Raw genomic sequence first — 15,364 nt, forward strand, 5'->3', positions numbered from 1 at the left:
CATAGAAAAAACAATATAATTGGTGACTTGCACTTGAATGGCGGGGGTGGGGGCACTGGGGGAGGGAAAACTGGGAACCTGAGGGGACAAGAATGAGCCTGTGACTCTGATCCCCGGGTGCCATCATCTTCCGTGAGGTGAGAGTCCCTGGTGCTGACTATGACTTAGCCTCTGCGTTCCGTCCAGCAGGTGTTCCATTCCTGCCTTCTCCGAGCACAGTGCTGACAGAATGAGAACCAGAGTGATGTTCTCTCAGGTGGTGAGTTCTAAGGGCCGTGCAGATCAGAGTGAGGCAGATATGAGGTAGCACAACCCTGCGCTCCAGTAAATTCTTTCCTGGACAGCGGAAAGCTAATGGCTCCTGCTGGTGACACATCTGAATGAAAAAGAAAGAAAGAAAGAAAGAAAAAAAGCACACATTTTCTTGACCAGAGGCTGGAGAGCTACTGGCCTGAGGACCGCCTGCTTCATGGGAACAGGTGTGCGTAGGCACCACTGTGTCATCTGCTTTTTACTCCAACCAATGAGTCGAGTTATTGTGACAGAGACCCTGCGGCATGGAAAGCTAAAATACTTACTGCTTGACCCTCAGGAAACAGTGTCCTGACTCCATTCTTGGCTGATGCCTGCAGGTTAAGCTCCAGAAGAATAATGTCTTTCTTTGCTACAAGCCTGGCACGATGCCCTGCTATCACTCTCCAATATGTCCCAATTCTGCTTATTTTATATAAGCCAACTGAAAAATCAAAATAGCTTTCAGTAGGAGTGGATGTGTCCATCTGTCTGGTCCATGATGGGTGATCGCTCCCTGCCAGGCTAGCATGGGGGTGCCTCTTCCCAGGTGCGTACTCTGGGTTGGAGAGAACTCGACTGGTGCCAGCCTGGGCTGCTACTCACTCAGTGACTTGAGAGAGAGGATCCAGGGACAGAGATTGTGGCTTCAAGGCAATTCTATCCTTTATTGATCAGGGAGCCCAGGCTTTTAAAGGTCGGACCTGGAAGTCAGAAATGGAAATGGCTTGACATGGCAAGTCAGAAATGGAAATGGCTTGACATGGCTTGGAAAGGGGTGGAGAAAGGCAGGAGGGGACTGGGAAAGGTAATTTCCTTAGCAACTGTTGTGAGAGTTTTAACTGGTAGGATAAATAATAATACCCTGCAGGCAGGAAGGGTCTTGAGGGTAGAAAGAAGATAGATCAAAGGAATGGAATGGGTGGGGATCTTTCAGGCAAAACAATGATTATGTAGCTAATAAGGGAGCAGGCAATAGTGTCAGGAATGCAGGGTGCTTTGTGAGGGAGGGAGTGTGATAAGATGAGGCAAACCTTTGGGGTTACTCCTGTCCCTCCTTGCTCAACCTCTCGGTAGAGAGAGAGACTGACAGGATAGACGCACTCCTCAGGTCAAGCCCTGCCAGGCTTTACCACATCCTCACAGGTTCCCGACAGCTCCCACTGTTCTCCTCCTGAGAGTGTACTGGTCTGGGTGAGGGGCACAGGACTCCATGACTTCCACTTCTACCTTCTCCTACCTCTCTCTGATCTCTGGAAACCAATGTGGGATCCCACCCTTTTTGGAGTACAACCATTTCTGCACTGCTCTTGACACCTGGTAAGAAAGAAAGAGTCAAAAGGTAGAGTCAGGGCCACATCCTGTCTACAGAGTCACATCGAAACTCTGTTACCTCTCATGAACGCCTTCTCATCGGGTGAACGGACTGTGAGGATGCCCCAAGAGTTCTGGACTTGCTGTGACTTGCAGTGTTCACCAAGCGGTGAACTAGAATGTGGGGTGTGATCTGAAGCAGCAGACCCATCACGGGTGGATTTGGGGAAGTCTGCAGCAGAGGCCTCCAGAGCAGTGATGCTGCACAGCCTCTTGTCGTTATGTTGTTTTCGCCGGGCTGGCTTCACGGGCGGGTAACAGACGACCAGGGACTCATGGCTGGGTTGTACGCAGTATCTCTTTATTCATGCAGGACACAGCACAATCTAAGACGAGCTAAGCTAAACTCAAGGTACTCCAAAACTCACAGTGCTGTCGTTTGCCAAGTAGGGTGGAAACAGGATGTGACATAGAGAGGGTGGAGAGAAAAGTGACTGGCGAAAATCAGAGTGTGACAAAGGGGGCAGATTAGGCGAGAATCCTATCACTGAACCACAAATGCCCTGGAGGGAGGGTGGAGCTTGTTAACAGTGGTTATGTAAATAGAATGAAGTGGTTATGTAAATAGAATAGTGTTAAGCAGGGGTGTTGTTGCGGCGGTCTGGTGACTGGTGTCGGGCTGCACCGCGGAGAAGAGAGCGGACGTCCAGAGCAAAGGGGTACACAGATCTTTATTATAGGATGGGGGGGAGGTTTGGTTCAGACCACTTGGAGCCAGCCAGCAATGGCCGACCACGGGGGGAAAGCAGCGAGCGAGACCTCCGAGAGGGAGAGCCGAGAGCCCAGAGAGAGAGAGGGGAGGTGTGAGGGGGCTTTTTATTGGGCGACAACCAGGGGTGACGTGTAGGGCCAGGATTGGTTGAAAGGGGGCACTCTAGGATTTAGCGGGGCATAGAAAAACCTGGGGGCGGAGACTGCATCAGAATAAGTCCTCAGCAACACAGGGGGGATTTAAACCAAATGAAACAGAAGGGGTCTCATGCATACCAACACTTGTCAAATGTGTGTGGATCCTTATCCCCCAAGAGACCCTGTGCAGTGAGCTGAGTCACTTTTGAGAAGTAGGAAGACACCACATTCGTCACCCACATTGGTCAGGTTTTTGCCTTGTGCCCAGATGACTCTCTCTCTCTCTTTTCTGTTGCTTTTATATGGGCCACACCTGTGTTGCTTCTCCCATCCCAGTACTAACCAGGCCCGACCCTGCTTAGCTTCTGAGATCAGACGACAACAGGCGTGTTTAGGGTGATATGGCCGGAGACACCTGTGTTGTCTCCAATAAGCAGAACATCTACAGTCAGTAATGTGTTCTCTGCCACGACATTTCAATCAGGTGCCCTCCCATTATCATTTCAAATGACTCCCCCCCTCTCTCTTTATTTTTGCCTCCAGGGATATTGCTGGGGCTTGGTGCCTGCACTATGAGTCCACTGTTCCTGGAGGCCTTCCCCCCCCCCACTTTATTGGACAGGACAGAGAGAAATTGACAGGGGAGGGGAGATAAAGAGGGAAAAAAAGATAGACACCTGCAGACCTGTTTCATCACTTGTGAATCACCCACTCCCACCACTGCAGGTGGGAATCAGGAGCTCCAACCTGGGTCCTTGTGTGAGTCCTTGCCTTAGCATTACCTGCGCCTAATCTGGTGGACCACCACCCAGCTCCCAGGAAGGAATCTCGGTGTGAAATTCTGCCTCCCCTAAGGGTGTCCCTCTGAAAGGCCTACCCTCTTTTTCTCTGTCAGGGAGAAGACTGGACTTAAGTCTGCCAACCTCTGTTCTGACCTCATCTTCCGGGAGAGCCTGACTGACTGGGTTTGTCTTGGCACATCTACTTGGACTTGGCCTCTACAACTGCACTGTCAGTGGCTCCATTTCCCTCAGTCCCTGCCCTTTATACGGAGGCATACGTGGCAGTAGACTCCCCCTTACTGGACTCTCGTCTGTCCTCCTGGGGGTCTGATTATTTGTCTAACCTCTGAAGAACACAGAAGGGTAGAGGATTTCTTTCTTTCTTTTTTTTTTTATCTCTTTCTTATTTATTTTCAATATTTTTATTTATTTTGGATGGAGGCAGAGAGGAACTAAGAGAGAAGGGGGAGACAGAATGGGACAGACACCTGGAGTACTGCCTCACCTCACGTGAAACTTTCCCCCTGCAGGTGGGGACCAGGAACTTGAACCCAGGTCCTTGCACATGGTAGCATGTGTGTTCAACTAGGTGTGCATTCAATAGGGCCCCTACTTATTTATTTTAGATAGATAGATGATAGAACTCTCTCCTTCCTGTCTCCAGTCTCCTGCAAGTTCTCCTCAGGGGCTCCATCTGGAGTCTGCAGACTTACCAGGGCAGGAGGCCCCTTGGTGCAGAGCTGCCTTGCAGGAAGGGAAGACAGTGAACCAGGCTGCGATCACAGAACACTTGCCACACTCCTCACTTTGATAGATAATCACCTTCTTTTACTTGTCTCCCTCTCCTGATAAATCCTTATCTTCCTTTTTAAAAAATGTTTTAATTGTGATTAATAGTGGGTTAAAACATTATTTATTTATTTATTTGTTCCCTTTAGTTTAACTTGTTGTATATTGTTGTAGTTATTATTGTTGTTGTCATTGAAGTCGTTGTTGTTGAATAGGACAGAGAGAAATGGAGAGAGGAGGGGGAGAGAAAGATAGACACCTGCAGACCTGCTTCACCGCCTGTGAAGCGACTCCCCTGCAGGTGGGGAGCCGGGGACTCGAACCGGGATCCATAGGTCAGTCCTTGCACTTTGCGCCACATGGGCCTAACTTGCTGCGCTACCGCCCAACTCCCAATCCTTATCTTCTTATAACTAGCAGCCAAGCTTTTGTTTTAGAATTTTTTATCTTTATTTATTTATTGGATAGAGACAACCATAAATTGAAAGGAAGGGGGAGACAGCGAGGGGGAGAGACAGAGAGACACCTGCAGCCCTGCTTTACCACTTGTGAAGCTTTCCCCCTGCAGGTGGGGACCGGGGACTCGAACCCAAGTCCTTGCGCATTGGAACATGTGTGCTCCACCAGGTGTGCCTCCACCCGGCCCCCCAAGCTTTTATTTTATTGTTCCACTTATCCCCCCCACACACACACACTAGGTTAACTGTGGACATTAAGCACAGGTAACCAGTGGACTTGGGTAGATGAATAGCCTTTTGATCACACAGCACCGGATGAACAAAACACTTGCCCCCTGTCCACTCTCATAGCCCCAGGTCAGAGGAAGGCTTGCATTATTTATGTATTTAGTTATTTAGTTCCTTAGTTTACCAGAGCACTGCTCAGTTCTGGGGTATGGAGGTGCTGAGGATTGAACCAGGGACCTTGGGTGCCTCAGGCATGAAAGGCTTTTTGCACAACCATTGTGCTCCCCAGCCCCAGTGTTCCTTTTTCAAGTCTCAGAATGCAGGTTGGGCCTCTTTGCCCAACAGCTCCAGTGCTGGTGTGTCCAGAGGTCCCGAGGCACTCTGGCAGGTCTGGTCTGTTTCCACCCACAGGTAGCACTTTGCAGGGCCAGGCTGTGCGCACAGGTGCTGAGCCGACCACCTTGCTTGCCTTGCCTTGCTGTCTTCTGCTCACACTGTCAGCATCTCCATCGCTGTGGACTTGGGCATGCCCTCCGGAGGGAGGACTGAATTCTGGTTTCAAAAGAGAGTAGAATTGCAAAGGACTGGCACTGGAACTGAAGCAGCAAATGAGACCAGAGAACTAAATATTTGGGAAAGGAGCAACTGTCCCTCTAGCTGTCTCGGTGACACCAGCCCCCGGCCCCCAGCCCTTTTTCCTCTAGGGCAGGTCTCTGAATGACTCGGCTCAGAGCACGCAGGAAGGACGGAAACAGGCTACGAGCAGTTGGCTCTTTCAGTTACACAAGTGTTGCAGTACCTGCCGGCAGAAGCCTGTCGCCTTCTCTTTGTCTACATACAGCCTGGCTATTTCATAACCAGCTTCACCAAAACCCTACATGGGGGGGGAGGCTTTCACCCAGATAATGATAAAATGGAACCGTTTTTCCTGTCTTCTGTTGCTCCCTCCTGCAGCCAGCACATTGCACAATCCCCAGGGATAGAAACAACACCCCTGCTTTGCACAATGCCGCGGGATGCGTGTGGCATCCTCTTGAGCTCTGCGACACATCTGGGCCAGGTCCGTTAAACTCTTGGGTTTCCCACAGTGATATCAAAACCTCGCCTCCTGTCTAGTATGCTGTCTTCCTTCAGCACCAGCTGTCTCCGCAGCACAGGGCTGTCTGTAGCTCTGGCATGTGCCAAGGCCCCCTCGTGTTCAGTCTCTTTGCGGCCTAGGTCCAGGAAGTCTCAAGCCGCAGGCAGGCCTTCTGATGGCACTGGGCCAGTGAACTGGCTCTCCCTGAGGCAGGCCTGGCTAACTTTGAAAATGGGTGAAAGTCTTACTCTCTCTATGATTTAAAGGCACTTTTTTTTTGTGGGGGCATGTGTGTACTTAGACCCACATCAACATCCTATTTGTATTTATTTTTAATGTCATTGCTTTTTTCCCCCTTTGGCTTAGTTTTTAGCCAGGGCCTGGGTCTTTAATATTCACTTAAGACCTACAGGGTTTGAGGACGTGTTGTGGGGGCAGCAGCAGCTATGTTTCTCTCCTCTCCTCTCTAGGATCAACTAGGAATACCAAAGGAGACCACCTGGGACTGAAACAAGACAGGACTAGAACGACTTCAGGAACTCATCAAATCACTGCCACCAGGTTCCAGATGCCAGCAGGATGCCGACCAGACTTCCCTGGACAGACAACCCCACCAATATGTCCTGGAGTGTTGTTAAAATTCGGAAGGCTCTTGCCAGGCGGGTTGGCTTCACGGGCAGGTAACAGAGACACGGAGACAACGGCTGGGCAGGGAAGCTGTATTTCTTTATTCAGGAACAACGATTCATAAACTAAGACAAACTAATCACCAAACAGAACTCTGCTGTCTCTTTGCGGCGGCGCAAGCACTCTCTCTTACTCTGGAACTCTCGAACACCGGCACTCTGGTGGGGTCCCTAGGGGCAGGGCCAAGCGGGCCCGCGAAATTAAGAGGACTGATGCAATTCTCTTGGCAGGGAAGAACTACCCAATGTAAAGCATACAACACTGGAGCTCCGCTTCCCCAGAGCCCTGCCCCACTAGGGAAAGAGAGAGACAGGCTGGGAGTATGGATCCACCAGTCAACACCCATGTTCAGCGGGGAAGCAATGACAGCAGCCAGACCTTCCATCTTCTGCATCCCACAGTGACCCTGGGTCCATACTCCCAGAGGGATAAAGAATAGGAAAGCTGTCAGGGGAGCGGAGGGGATACAGAGGTCTGGTAGTGGGAACTGTGCTAAGCTGTACCCCTCTTATCCTATGGTTTTGTCAATGTTTCCTTTTTATAAATAAAAAATTAAAAAAAAAAGATCTACAGGGTTTGAGCCCTCGGCTCCCCACCTGCAGGGGAGTCGCTTCACAGGCGGTGAAGCAGGTCTGCAGGTGTCTATCTTTCTCTCCCCCTCTCTGTCTTCCCCTCCTCTCTCCATTTCTCTCTGTCCTATCCAACAACGATGGCATCAATAACAACAACAATAATAACCACCACAACAATAAAAACAAGGGCAACAAAAAGGAAATAAATAAATAAATAAATAAATAAATAGTATAAAAAAAAGATCTACAGGGACATGCTGAAAATTCATGCAAGTTCCCTGTGAGCCTCAGAGAGCTAAACCTGGGGCAGGAGTGGGGGTGCTGGCTTTGCCACCAACATGTTGAATGAACAGGATTAAGACTCAGAGATCTTTGTCTGGACAGAGACTCGTTTCTCTGCCACACATGCTGTGGCTTGACTCCCACCCTCATGGACAGAACTTCTCTCACTGACACAGACTGAAAGGAGCCTGCTGGGAACAGTCAGGACCCTCACCACACAGGAAAAGCGTATCTTGCTCCTGCCTGCATTGGACGCCTCTGACCAGAAATACCTGTGGATGGATCATAACTCTAAGCCCTGAGCCCAGCCCCTCAGCTGTGCCAGGGCGGCCCCTCAGCTCCCCCGGGCCGGGCTCTCTCAGTTCCCCAGCTGGTTCTCCTAAGCTCCCCCGGCTGCTTTAGCTGGGCTTCTCCACCTCTCCCCAGCCACTCCACCCAATGGCCCTTGCTCTACACACCTGACGCTACTTACCTCATCTGCTGCCTCTTATTTCTTACAACACCCATTTCCATTAAATTAGAGGTCACAGTTGTTCTAGCCACAATGAAAATTCAAGCAATTCCTTGACTCTTGTCATCATGATAAGGTACAAACAAACAAACACCACAGGATAAAACTCAAGTCGGAAATTGAAGAGTTGATCCCCACCTGATAGTCACAGCTCAAGCTGACTAACAGTGGAAGGTTTTAGACCTCAAATCTTAGGTGAGTTAACCCAGCAAGCCTCTTTTTCTTCACCTTCATCTTCGCCTTCGCCTTCGCCTTCTTCTCCTTCTCCTCCTTCTCCTTCTCCTTCTCCTTCTCCTCCTCCTCCTTCTCCTCCTTCTCCTCCTCCTCCTCCTCCTTCTCCTACTCCTTCTCCTTCTCCTTCTCCTGGAGCTTGGCCACTGCAAGTGGGGGTGGAGTTTGAACCCAGGTCTCTGTGCATGATAAACTGTGTACTAAACAGGATGTCCCCCTGCCCAGCTGCAGCTCAACAGGCCTCTGACACCCAGCACGGGCACATTACTTCCTGGAGTAGTTTTCCCAAAGCAGAGCAGGTCTCTCCACAGGGGCAAGATGGGTGGGGGTATAGGGAACGGACACCCCAGGGGCAGCCATGAGCCGATGACTGACAGCTGTGGGGTGTGAACAGCCCACCCTGGGGGCCTCCCTGCCCTCCAGCCAAGGAGAGAGAGTCACACTCTTTTCAGGAATTCCCTAACCTTGGAGGTTTAGTTCCAGTTTCTGACAGTGGGGGCAGCTTGAGAAATGAGCGCTTGTTGGCCTTTGCCTCTGTGTTTCACTTCTCCTCTCCCTACTCCCGTTTCCTGTGCTCCCCAGAGAAAGGCTTGCTGGGAAACTATCTTAGCAGAACTCGCTCTAAGGAGAGTGCGGTCTTCCCTGTGCACCTGCCTCCAGTGCCTGCAGCCTCTATCTGCAGCAGGGCCCTGCAAGCACTCAGCTGTCTTTTCAGCCATTTGAGAACAATGGGCCCTTTCTGCTGTGTGGTGAGAGACTTTTCTAGAAAAGGCACTTTCTCTTCTCTGCAGTAGCAGCATTTTCCTTAGTGGGCCACAAAGCTCTGAAGCCACTCGCTGGCTGAGGACAGCAAGCTTGGTGTGCAGGTAGAAGAGGCAGGAGCCAGGGTTAGGTCAGAGGCCACCAACCACATGGAGAAGCCCAAGCCACATGTGGCTTTTAATAAATACAAATGAGAAATTCTGAGTCACACCAGCCACACCTAAAGTTCCCATGACTGCCTGCGGTGACCATGTCAGGGAGTTCAGGTAGGCAGCTTGTCTCTCATCAGAGATCATTCTATTTTTCTTAATTTTGTATTATTAGTGATTGAATAACGACTAACAAGATGGTACGACAACAGGGGTACAATTCCACACGGTTCCTGCACCAGAATTCCATGTCCCATCCCTTCCATGGGAAACTTCCCTATTCTTTATCCCTCTGGGAGCTTGGACCCACATTCTTTATGGGGTGCAGGCGTCTTCTGTAATTGCTTCTCCACTGGACATGGGCGTTGACAGGTGGATCCATCCCTTCCCCCTGAAGAGATCTAAAAGGTCCACAGACACGTGAACAAATGCTCTCAGTCACTGATGGTCAGAGAAATGCAAATAAAGACAACAATGAGATACCACTTCACTCCTGTCACACATCAGAAAAGGTAGGAGCAACAAATGCTGGAGAGGGTGTGGGGTCAAAGGAACCCTCCTGCACTGCTGGTGGGAATGTCAGTGGGTCCAGCCTCTGTGGAGAGCAGTCTGGAGAACTCTCAGAAGACTAGAAGTGGACCTGCTGTATGATCCTGCAATTCCTCTCCTGGGGATAGATCCTAAGGAACCAAACACACTCATCCAAAAAGATCTGTGTGCACCTGTGTTCTTAGCAGCACAATGTGTAATAGCCAAAACCTGGAAGCCACCCAGGTGTCCAACAACAGATGAGAGGCTGAGTAATTTGTGGTCTAGTTACACAATGGAATACTACTTTGCTACTAAAAATGATGAATTCACCTTCTTCACCTCATCTTGGATGGAGCTTGAAGATTCCATGTTAAGTGAACTAAACCAGAAAGAGAAGGATGAACATGGGATGATCCCACTCAACAGACAGAAGTTGAGAAAGAAGAACAAGAAGTCTCCAAACAACCTTGATCCAGACTCCCAGTGGGGGAGAGGTGAAAGGAAGAAGGAGATAAGAGGACTCTGAACTCCAGCTCCATCAGCACCCAGAGAGAGGAGGGAAAAGAGAGGGACATTTGGAGGCAGTAATGGTATTATTAGTGGCTTGGAGGGGAAGAGAGGGTTGGATCAGGAAGAAAAAGGTACTATGGGAAGTCCACAAAGGGGTCTGTTTTGTTATTCATCCTGATAGAGATGATCGGTAGAAATGAAGAGAGGAATTTATTCAAAGTCTAGGCCTGTCACATCTGTTTGGGAATCTCAGGACTCCCCAAATAGGGCCCCAGCTGATGGGGTGGCCTGATAGTGACTAAAGAGTCATCCTTAAAGTATGTCAGTCTCTTGCCCTTATTCAGCTTTTGCAGTCCTTGCTTTGATGAAGTTAGCTTTGGGGTGAGAGAACTGTAATAGGAAGCAGGTGAGGAGGGTCTCTAAGTCTAAGTAGACACTATTGCATTATGAACTTTATACTGACTCATTGCAGACTATTGTGTACTTTTGCATTCAGGTATATATTTTGCCCATATTTCTGGATATATGTGAACATATGCTCTATCTCATGAGACCTGGCCTATATCTAGGTTTGGGGACTTTGTTAGAAAGTGAACCACATGGAATGGAATTAGAGAATCCTAATATAGGAAAGGTCTCACCCAAGTAATGAGGCTGATGGGTTGACATTCTATGTCTGATGTCTCTGGACACAGTCTGAAGTGAAGCATGCTGAGGTGGTACTCGTTGCGTTGATTAGGTTGGGATCAGTGGATGCAATATCATTTGGTATGAATTGAGAGAAGCATGCAGGAAAGTGAGCCCCACCCTAGAGGTTCCAGGACTGGCAAAGTATAGGCTCTATAGAGGAAGCAGGAGGTCCCTGCTGTCTTGGGGTTTAAGAAGGCAATAGATAGTTATTGCTATAATCACACTATTTGGCAATTGGGTTAAGTTTGAAATATCCCTTTGTTAGGATTTGCTGTATTATGCACAACATCACCATAATTTATGTCCTTCAACATTATTTGTATATAGTTGTGCCACCAGTTGCTTCTGTTCTCCCTGGTCTAAGCTTTTAAGAGAGTCAACATATCAAAGACTTAGCCTATGTATTAAAAAGACTCAGTCTGTGCTTTAAAAAGTTTGCGATATTCAATCAATTTTCCCCTCTCATATTAATTAAATAGTGATTTATATGACTAAAAATTAATAGGAGTGTACATAAACACCATTCTCACCACCATCCGCCCTCCACCCAATGAAACAGAACATCCATCCTCACCCTCAACCCCGGGTTTTTACTTTGGTGCCCTACTCCAAATTCAGTCAAATCCTGCTATTAGTTTCCCTTTCTGTTCTTCTTTCTCAGCTTCTGTTGATGAGTGGGATCATCCCATACTCATCTTTATCTTTCTGTGTTAGCTCACTTAACATAATTCCTTCTAGCTCCATCCAAGATGGGTCAGAGAAGGTGGGTTCATTGTTCTTAATAGCTGCATAGTATTCCATTGTGTATATATACCACAGCTTTCTTCAGCCACTCATATGTTGTTGGGCACCTGGGTTGCTTCCAGGTTTTTTTTTTTTTTATAAAAACAGAGAATGGTTGTTTAAAAGGAAACATGTCTGGGTACTTCTGAGAAGTTTCTGTGAACATGGTCTTTATTCTTTAGACTGAAAATACCAAATTGTTCTCTTCTGGGTTATTCTTGCAGAATTTTAACATTAGGTATAAGTGCCGGGCTAGCTTCATGGGCAGGTGACAGATGATCAGGGACTCATGGCAGAGCTTGGAACACAGTTCAATTTTTATTGATGAGCGGGGATGCAGTGCAGTCAATCTAATCTAATCATTAGAAAATCCTGTCCTTTATATCTCCTGAGGCGGAAGTGTAAGGTCGGAAGAGGATGTATGTAGGATAGGGGGTGGGGAGAAGGAAAAAGACTCGAACCAGTGGGGATTAAATGGTGGAAAACAGGATGTGACTAGGAGAGGAGGTGGAGTGGAAAAAGAGCATGAACCAATGGGGATTAAACCAGTGTGGGTCTCAAACAAAACAATGATTATGTAAATAGACCACAGCGTTAAGCAGTGCAAGTGAACCTAACATGATGATCAAAACAGAAGGGGTCTTAGAAGCAGAATTAGAATCAGACCAACATTTCCCCATTTCTTTTTAACTAATGGCCATAGTATCAGGAGTGTGGGGTGAAGAGAAACCTATATTGTGCAGGCGTTTTCAAAATAACTGTCACAGACAGGGAGAAACAAGGAGGAGAGCAGCAAGAACCAGCTTGATGTCAAGGGAAGGCTTTCTGGGTGAAGGAACATTTCTTGCCTCAAATTGCATTTCTTGCCTCTGGGGGCATTTTCTGCTTCTGTGGCATTTCCGGCCTCTGGGAGGAGGGCCTGCAGGCAAAGGGAGGATTTCCTGCCTCTGGGGACAGGGCCTATCAGGTGAAGGGGAGGGGCATTTCCTGACCCTGGGAGCAGGGCCTGCAGGCAGGGGGACATAGCCTTAGGGTCCCAAGACACCTGGCGGAAATGTCCATGGACAGCTACAGTCAGTCCTCGAGAAGTCCAGGAGTATAAAGTGAGTGTCCAAAGGTGTACCAGCAAGTCCGATAGAAGCGTCAGACCAAAGCAGATAACCACAGAAGAAATGCTAGGGGATGAAATGCTGCACATCTGTATTGATGGGGAAGGTCAACCACTGTAATTCTGCTTTTCTGTAGAGAGTGAAATTTGGAGTCTGTGAATCAGTTTCTTCAGGTTATGCCAGGTGACATCATTGGTTTTGGGGGGGGCGATGTCAGAGGACGGGGTCCAAATGGATTTCCAGGGATTCCATATGAGCAGATGCTTTTTCATGTGAAGACTTGACAGCTGTAATTCACTTACTTGTGAAACAAAATGTAGCAGATTATAAGTTTACTATAATTGATAACTCGATTATAATGGGTTTAAGTGCCTTTATAATTTTGGAAGTCCTTTCTAGTATGATTTTAAGGTTGTTTAAACAGTTTAAACTTAATAAAATGTGGAAAGGTAAACAGAAGAACCATGGTTAGAAGCCCCAAGCATGAGAATCATTAGCATACCATTGCACTTTCTACCCCACCCATACTCATACAGTTTTCAGGATTAAATGTTTCACATTTATACCAAGACATTAAAAAAATCAAAAGAGAAAAAAACAATTTTTTGGACTGTTTCTGGATGTCTCTAGAAATTATGGCTGTGTCCAGCATTTTTTTTAAGGTCAATGTCATACAAAAATTCAGTCATTCAAATTACTCTCTTATGAAACACAACTGAAAACAGACAGCAAACTTAAGATATTCAGAGAGAACAATGAGGGGGGAAGTGAGAGAAAAGTGGTAGGTAATTTTTGTTTTTTTTCACCTTGAACCAGATTATTTAGATACCACTATGTTGCATCATAAGTCCCCGGAGGGCATCCTAGTCCAAAAAGTTCCTCAAAATTCCATTTAGGGTGCTTCTGACTGTTCCTGTGGGATTGCAGGCATCCATCCCCAAAAACATCTTCCCATAAAAGAAAGAATTGAATCAGGAGGGTAGAACTAGCCATGTGTCTCCATTCTTGGGGACTACCAACCAGGGTACTGGAGAATGCTCTTCAAGTTAGAGTAGTCCTTCTCCACAGGAAACATGGGAGAGGGAGTCCAAAATGTCCCAGGGGAAATCTCCATGCATCTCCCAAGATCTACAATCACATTCATAAAGAACCAAAGTATGGCCCAGAGCAAACTGTTCCAGAGACAGAGAAATTGTCTCATGAAGGAAGAGTAGAGGCTTTGGGAAACCTCTTCATAAGTAGAAAGGCAGCCCATGGCAGATGGGTAGCCAAGCAACGTTTACTTATCTGGAGCATCTTTGTAGGTCTGCTGCTTATGTGTGAAGCCGAGGTGTAGGTCCCTGTCCGGGTGCCAATATGCTTGGCTAGCTTCACTGGCGGGAGACTCATGGCTGAGCTGGGAACACAGTTCAATCTTTATTGATGAGCAGGGATGCAGTGCAATCAATCTAATCATTAGAAAATCCTGTCCTTTATATCTCATGAGGTGGAAGTGTCAGGTCGGAAGAGAATGTACGTAGAACAGGGGGTGGGGAGAAGGAAAAAGTGCTCTAACCAGTGGGGATTAAATGGTGGAAAACAAGATGTCACTAGGAGAGGGGGCGGAGTGGAAAAAGAGGACAAACCAGTGGGGATTAAACTAGTGTGGGTCTCAAACAAAACAATGATTATGTAAATAGACCACAGTGTTAAGCAATGCAAGGGAACCTAACGTGATGATCAAAACAGAAGGGGTCTTAGAAACAGAATTAGAAGCAGACCAACAATAAGAATCAATTCACTGGCCCAGAGCCAGGAGATAGTTCACTCAGGAGACTGCATACTGTCCTACGATTGGAAAGCTGGATTTGGAAAGACCCTGGCCATCACAGGATTACATCTGCACAGGGGAAGTCTCGTGAGTAGTAGAGTAATGCTGTCTTCTTCTTCTTCTTCTTCTTCTTCTTCTTCTTCTTCTTCTTCTTCTTCTTCTTCTTCTTCTTCTTCTCCTTCTCCTTCTCCTTCTCCTTCTCCTTCTCCTTCTCCTTCTCCTTCTCCTTCTCCTCCTTCTCCTCCTCCTCCTCTTCCTTCTCCTCCTCCCCCTCCTCCTTATTCTCTCCCTCACCTCTCTCTCTATCTCTCTCTCTCCTCCTCTCTCTCCCTCTCTCACCCTCCATGTAAAAATTAATAATTCACTGAATAGTGGACGTGTGCACCTGCAAAGCTCTAGCAAAAACTCTGGTGGCATAAAAGGAATATTCAGCATCCAAGAGATGGTTCAGTAGGTGAAGTGCATGCTGTACCATGTGTGAGGCCCTGATTTGACCTCCAGCACCTCATTAACATAACCGCACTAAGGGGGTTCTGTGGATGTAAGACTGTGGTGTGTGTGTGTGTGTGTTGGCATTAAACCAGCTCCCCCTGCTCCATGCTGCATTGCTGATAGTATGGTCTATCTACATAATAATTGTTTTGCCTGATCTATCTTCTTTCTACCTTGAGACCCACCCTGCCTGCAGGGTATATTAATCCCACCAGTTAAAACCATCACATCAGTTGCTAAGGACTCTTCCACCTTCCCAGCATGCCTATGCCTCTCTTTTCTCCATCCCCTTTCCCAGTCATCTCCTTTCCTGACTTGTCACTTCCGGTTTTTACCCTATAAAGCACACTTCTCTTCCTGGTTTCGCTCTCTCTTGTTCCTCTTCTCTCTTTTCTC

Source organism: Erinaceus europaeus, chromosome 12, assembly GCF_950295315.1.
Source record: "Erinaceus europaeus chromosome 12, mEriEur2.1, whole genome shotgun sequence".
Classification (NCBI taxonomy): Eukaryota; Metazoa; Chordata; class Mammalia; order Eulipotyphla; family Erinaceidae; genus Erinaceus; species Erinaceus europaeus.